Source organism: Papaver somniferum, chromosome 5, assembly GCF_003573695.1.
Source record: "Papaver somniferum cultivar HN1 chromosome 5, ASM357369v1, whole genome shotgun sequence".
Taxonomy (NCBI): Eukaryota; Viridiplantae; Streptophyta; class Magnoliopsida; order Ranunculales; family Papaveraceae; genus Papaver; species Papaver somniferum.
In genome coordinates this window covers 44,127,836-44,134,982 of record NC_039362.1, presented here as the reverse complement: position 1 = coordinate 44,134,982, position 7,147 = coordinate 44,127,836, and the positions used below count along the sequence as shown (strand labels likewise).

At 37.8% G+C, this 7,147-nt stretch overlaps 1 long non-coding RNA gene across 2 annotated transcripts; it reads left to right on the top strand.

Annotated features, from left to right (window-relative positions):
- The first annotated feature begins 4,809 nt into the window (after positions 1-4,809).
- Positions 4,810-6,317, top strand: LOC113281481. Of its 2 annotated transcripts, XR_003326179.1 has the most exons (4): positions 4,816-5,228; positions 5,348-5,373; positions 5,545-5,859; positions 5,946-6,317. It is a non-coding gene; the product is annotated as an uncharacterized LOC113281481 (long non-coding RNA). The 2 variants fall into 2 exon arrangements; XR_003326178.1 differs by having other exon boundaries at positions 4,810-5,228; positions 5,545-6,317.
- The last annotated feature ends 830 nt before the right edge of the window (positions 6,318-7,147 follow it).

The window sequence follows — 7,147 nt, the reverse complement described above, 5'->3', positions numbered from 1 at the left end:
GTTTTGTAGGTGTTGTTCTTGGTACAAATGCCAAAACGTCGTAAGAATGCTATTTGTTGTTTCAACGATGCAGAGCTAGGAAAATGATAAAAAAAACTTTGTGCTCACAACTTACAAGTAAGCAGTCATTCGTTAATTTGTTTCATTTCAAAATGGTCAGTCATCATTTCGACCATATGAAGTTCATTCCTGTTTGTCCTGTCTAGGGTGGGTAGGATATGGCCTATACCCGCCACCCTACTCGTTTACCAGCGATTAAGAAAATCTTTACCCGTCACCCTACCCGTCAAATAATGGATAGGGTAGGATACGGTTAAAAAACTGGCGGGTAGGGTAGGGTTGGCGGGTAGGAGTAAGGTATGTGTATTTCTAGGTAGGGTGGGTAGGATATGGCCTATACCCGCCACCCTACCCGTTTACTGGCGGTTAAGAAAATCTTTACCCGTCATCCTACCCGCCAAATAGTGGATAGGATAGGATACGGTTAAAAAACTGGTGGGTAGGGTAGGATTGGCGGGTATGGGTAGGGTATATGCACCCCTAGTCCTGTGGCTTTGTGTTATGGGATTTGGGTTCTTTTGCTAGGGTGGCTATTAGGCGTCAATGTACTGGGCTTTTCACAGTTTTGTGATTAGTATTCTTTGTGGGCTTACCAAAAATTGGTAAGATTCTTAAACTGTTGTATGACATGTAACGTGGGGTGTACAATTTTGCATCTATATATGAAACTATCTTTACCGAACAAAAAAAAAAAAGTTCATTCATGTTTTAATTAGTACATACTATTAGCTGTTGCCAAGCTTTCTGCAAAAATGCACAAAAAATTAAGTGGTTGAAGTTGCCCCTATTGTTTGTGTCCCAAGAGGGAGTATGAATCATCGGATTAATGTCACACCACCTTAAATTCAAGGCTTAATTGGGGGCCCTGGAAAATAATTGGGGACCTCACCAATTTTGTTTGCATCTCAAAACTTTCAGGGGCGTATCAAAAGTAAAGTGAAAATACTGTTTTACCTCTTATTTTTAATTTTTTTCAATCAAAAATTTAAAATCAAAATCAAAATTTTAAAATAAAATCAATTTTTTTTTTAAAATTTTTTAAAATCAAATTTGTATGAAAAGTCGTCATGAATTTTTTTAAAAAATAACGACCCTCAAGAGTCGTCATTTTGTTTCAGTGACGACTCTAAACAGTCGTTATTGCTTATAAAAGAGTTGTTATCTTCTTTAAAGATTCATTAACGGCGGAATACATTAAAGGGTCGTCATATGCGTAGTTGAACATTAACGACTGTCTAGAGTCGTCACTAAATCAATGACGACTCTTGAGGATCGTTTTTGGAACAATAATGACTGTTTAGAGTCGTCACTGAAACAATGACGACTCTTGAAGATCGTTAATTTTTTAAAAGTTTCATGACGACTTTTCATACAAATTTGAACAGAATTTTTTTTGCAAACATAAAATTTGGAAAAAAAAATTGAGGGGTAATTTGCGATACCTCCCCCGGCAAAGATCATAATTTGAGTTACCTCCCCTACAGAGATTGAATTAGCAAAACCTCCTCTCGTTACATATTCCATCCAAGGTCAGTTAGCTGAGTCAGCATCTTTGTATAGGTGGACTAAAAAATACACATGGATCTTTAGTTTCCCAGTATACCCTCCATACAAAGCTGATTACAGGCACGCATGTGATGTCGGTCGGCTCTTGACCATGTTTAATAATAGATGGTTTAGATGCGTACTGCATCCGTCTTCTCTTTCTTTCTGAACAGAAAAATAAATAGTTCTTCCCCAAAGTATCAGCAGCAACCATGGATGGGGGATTAGGAGTTTGGTAAGGGTTTTGACTCTTGGTGCTGATGGAGAAACAATTGAGAAGACAAATCAAATCGAAGAACTAAGAAGAATCCAAAGCTTTTGCCGTTGACTGTTGATCCCAATGGAGGAACCGATAGGGATTGTAACAGAGAGAAGACCTTTTTATTCTTGATTTGAGAGGGGTAGTGGATGATTAACGGTTCAGGTGGGAATTATAGGTTGGGTTTCATTTCAATTTGCAATTTGTAGATGATTCCTCGACTACCTATCGTTCTGAATGGTTAGTGAATTTTTTTTCACCGACACCATCTCTCAGCCGTCGCCGCTGGAATGCAACGAAAATTTAATTCTTTCTAAAGAAAATTGAAGCACAAAACAGAGTACAACATCTTCGACATCCAAAATTGCAAACAGATCTTCCAAATTAGGACTCCAAATATAATTTCATAAACCTCCATCTCAATTGTTCCTCCGATGTACAGAGAGAGTAAAGCAAAAAGCGAATCCCATCTCTGAATCTCTAATCATTGCTTAAATTTCCTTGTAAGTGAAACCCCAACTCTAAATCTAACAGCTTTAGTCTCAATTGAAATTTGAATCAACTCCTACGAGGCTTTGCTTAATTTCAGATAGCAACATGGGTTAATTTGTCTTGTTTTTTTTATATATAAAAGATTTCGTAACATTGCAGTATAAAGCTCTGGGATTGTAGATGTTTTTTCAATTTTGTATTACAAACCCTTAATTTACCTTTAAGTTTTAGTTTAAGGATGAAAACTCCGAATGATTGTGACAGATAATGGTTTTCCCACCTAAGGTATTAGCATATTAAGACACTGATTTTGGTTGTAGAATTCCTTTTCATGGAGTGTATTGGCTTATAAAATCTATTGCAGATAGAATTGAGGGAGAAACTGAGATGGTGTTGTTGCTGCAAGCCCGATGATTTTTGAGAATCAATATATCTCACGTAGAAGATGAGGGTATTTTCGGCATCGAAGTACCACGTGTATTTTTTAGTACACCTATACAAAGATGCTGACTCAGCTAACTGGCCTTAGATGGAATATGTAACGAGAGGAGGTTTTGCTAATTCAATCTCTGTAAGGGAGGTAACTCAAATTATGATCTTTGCCGTGGGAGGTAACGCAAATTACCCCAAAATTTGAATTTGATTTTAAACTTTTGATTTTAAAATTTTGCATTAATTAAGTGAGATTATCACTAATTAAGTGAGATTATCACTAATTAAGTGAAATTATCACTAATTAGATAAGGGGTAGATTAGGCATTACCAAAATATTTGGATAAGGGGTGATCCAAATTAGGATTGGGTGAACTTTTTGTCCTCTAGTGGGAGGCCCCGATTACTTTGCAGGGAACCCAATTCAGCGTTGCTTAAATTATATCTGAAAGTTGTTGGGAAGTCACGAAGTAGCTTAGGCACCAAGACAAGTAGTCGAGGGATGGAATTAAAGCATGTGGTACAATATACAAGAGAACACGTACAGGTTCACAAGGAACCTATTTGTAGTAGTAGGAACTAAAGCTAATGGGAGTAGAGATTTACGGCAAGAACTACCATGACGATGGTGTAGTTACTGCCATTTTGTATATTGAAGTTGAAGATTAAGGTACTGTTGGATTTAGGTAAACCCAAATTCTACAATTAGGAAAATCAAATTATTTTCCAAATTCGCAGTTGTTCATGAGTATCTCTCTTTTGATGTTACTAATGTTTTTATTTATGCATTTTTCTCTTTTTGTTCCAGCTTTGCAACTTTGAATGGAACTACTTAGTAAGATGCACCGGAAAGATCCAACTGATAATTTGGAATGGATTCAATCGTGGCTTTTCTTTTCATAAACCAAAAATGCATCGGGATGAGGGCGAGGCGGAGCCGAGCCACACCAAAATGCACGTCACACCAAAATGCACCAAATCAAATCGGGACGAGGCGAAGCTGAGCTTTACCAAATCAAAAATATGATTAAAAGAAAAAGATGCCCGATGCGTGGCAGACATGGACCAAATGATGGTGGATGGTTTTGGGGTCCGCCCGGTGCGTACCATGGGCACAAAATCTAATTTTATTCTCATCGCTTTCTATTATCTTAGCTTTTTCTCTACCCGCACCGCCGCAACACCAAATCAAAAATGCATCGGGACGGGGCGAGGCGCAGCCGAGCCACACCTAATCAAAAATGTGTCGTGACGGGGCGAAGTCGTGCTACACCAAATCAAAAATGCATCGGGACGAGGCGAGGCGAAAAGAAGTCGAGCCAGACCTAATCAAAAATGTATCGCGACGGGGCGAGGCAAAGCCTCACGACAGCTATTACAATGATTCACTCCCAAGTTCCTTTTGATTGCATTGTGTAGTAAATGGATGACGGCATCTATTACTGGCATGTGAGTGATATTCATCTTTTCTTCCCAAATCAGGGCGAAGCAAAGCCGAGCCACACCAAATCAAATCGGGACGGGGCGAGGCGAGGCGAGGCGAAGCCGAGCTTTACCAAATCAAAAATATGGTTAAAAATACGCCCGGGCACAAAATCAAGTATAGTTTTATTGATTAAAAAAAATAGAAACGAAAAAATACGTTTCAAGTTAGGCATCTCCCCTCCTTTAAAATGCTAAGTCATATGAGCTCCCACGTCGCACGGTGAATGTGACACCCCCCTCAAATTAAATTAGATAAAAGCTTTGGACATTAGTAAACCTGGTGAGGACATTTGGCGTCACTCTATTGGTTGAGACATTAAAACATGAATTACACTCTATTTACACTCTGTATTTAACTGACCGTTTGTAACACCGTTAGCCATAACGTGGGTATACAATACTTATGTGAGAATTTCCACCTAACTAATTACTTACACTTTATACGCGAGTGAGAATACAATACATCCGTTTCTGAAACAATACATCCGTTTCTGAAACGTTATACGCGAGAATAAAAAAAGAAAATCCACGAAATAAAAAGAAAAAAACTAAACCTAAGTTTTCCTTTCCGGATTCTCTTCTTATTTTTTCTTCTTCTTCTTCTTCCTTCTTCTCCTCTATTCCTCTGCTCTTCTGTGATGTTCAATGTGGGTGGTGTGAGTGAGAATTAATCGGGGAAAATAAATTGGTGATACTGATAGATGATGCAGAAGATGGTGTGGTCGTTAAGTATGAAGCAGAACAATTAGGGTTCGAATCCGAGAAGATCAAAAAGGGTTTACCGATTTGATTAATGTTCTGAAGATCTAAAAGATGATATATAAAGCTACTGCTAGATGAGGAAACATGGGTAGACGTTCAATTGAAGTTTTGAAGTTGATCCAGTGGTGAATTGAAGAATTGATTAAAGGATTAGAAGATGAAATTGGGAGTCTAAAGGAAAGATTAGAGATGGGTAAGATTAATTGGAGGTTGTAGTGAGTTTGCTTACTTCCTATGAATTATTAATTTGTTTTAGATTAGGGTTTAACAAATTTCTGTGATTGACCCATTGTTTTATTTATTTGTTGACAGGTACACCAATTAAAATTCTTAAACAGGTATGAATTTGATTTTTCCCTAAATTTATGTGTGACAATTAAAAATGCTTATCTTATGCGCGGAAACCAGATTATCTCCCTGCCGCTTAGACATCTCTCAATGCATCCACACATTTTCATGTTAATCAAAAGCTGACATTTAAGTTGTTTCTGCTTTTATTTTTGCTGCAGTTAAAGCTTCAACCAAATTGAAGTCTTATGATTACGGAAAACTAAATTGAAAACAGTTGTTTGTTCCAATGCATGGCCTATTTCACTTGACATAGAAATGCATCTCTTATGCGGGGAAACCAGATTGTTTCTCTACCACCTAGACATTTCTCAATGCTATCCAAACAGTTTCATTTAATTCAGAAGCTTGAGAGGTGGATAGCTGCCCTGATATGCAAATTGCGAGAACTACATGGTCGGTGTAGCTTGGGAGGTGGTCGATGTAAAGGAAGGAAGCAATGTCGTCATCTTCACCTTAAAACTGCCGGAGTTACGGTAAATATTAAACCTCGAATGCAGCTTATACCATGTTTGGACTTCATATATATGGTTTTAACTACAAACTAAAAACCAAATTGCAGGACAACAAATTTGGGTGAATCAAATTTTTGAGGGAAACAAGAAATAGTTCCCATGATACATATATCCTATAACAGTTGAAAATGATAAGGCTGCTTATGTAGCAAGTTTATTTGTTGTGTATTAGGAAAACTATTGAGTATTTAACACACATCTTCATTATGATGCAATGTCCATTTGCATTGGCTATGTGTAGAGGTTTCAACTTAGACTACACTTTGCGGTACCAGAATGACTTTGTAATACATGAACATAATATGTGCGAACTCATAGTGTAGCTATAATTTGCTGGAAAATAAAGGTTCCATGTTTGATTTGGTGCGGGTTGGGCGAGTAGTGGTTGCATAAGGAATTTCATTTTTTATTTTCTACAATTTTATGTTTAGAATTAGCAAAATCTGTGTCTATTCCTCCGTGTTAATATTTTCGAGTCACCCTTTTGGTCTTTTGAACGCTGATGTTGATCACTAATTCTTTTAGTTTATGAGCTAGATTCCGTATGATTTCTTATTTTGGCATAGATTCTTATTTTGATAACCGGTTAACTAAAATTCAAGGATACTAAAGGGACTTACTGAATTATAAAATAAGGTTCGCCTAGCCACACTAAATAAAAAATCCTAAGCAATGAGGCGAAACCAAGCCACACCAAATAAAAAATCCCGAGCATGCATCGGGCCAGGGCGAAGTCAAATAAAAAATCTGAAGCATGTATCACGACGGGGCGAATCCTCGTGATACTAAATAAAAATTGCACGACGGGTGAGGCGAAACCACATCATACCAAATCAAAAATCCTAAATAAAAAATTCTAAGCAACGAGGCGAAGCCAAGCCACACACAAAAAAAAAATTCAAAGCATGCATTGGGGCGGGGAGGCGGCACCAAATCAGAAGTGCACGACGTGGTGAAGCAAAGCGGTTTTCGGATCGCCCGGTGCGTAGTACGAGCACAAAATCTAATAAGGGTTTATATTTTTAGTCCCATATGTTCGGATAGATTGAACGTTATTATGCTTTCTGTAAGTGGTTTTGTAGAGCTCGATATGTAGTGTTTGTTGAAAGGAGAACGGATGGCATCCTCTCTCCATAACAAAAAAGTATGGTTCGGCTCGTTTTTTGGCTCAACGTATGGTTCCGCTCGTTTTTTGGCTCATCCAAACTTAATCCGATGAGATTTTTTTAATGATTTGGAAACCAGTGTT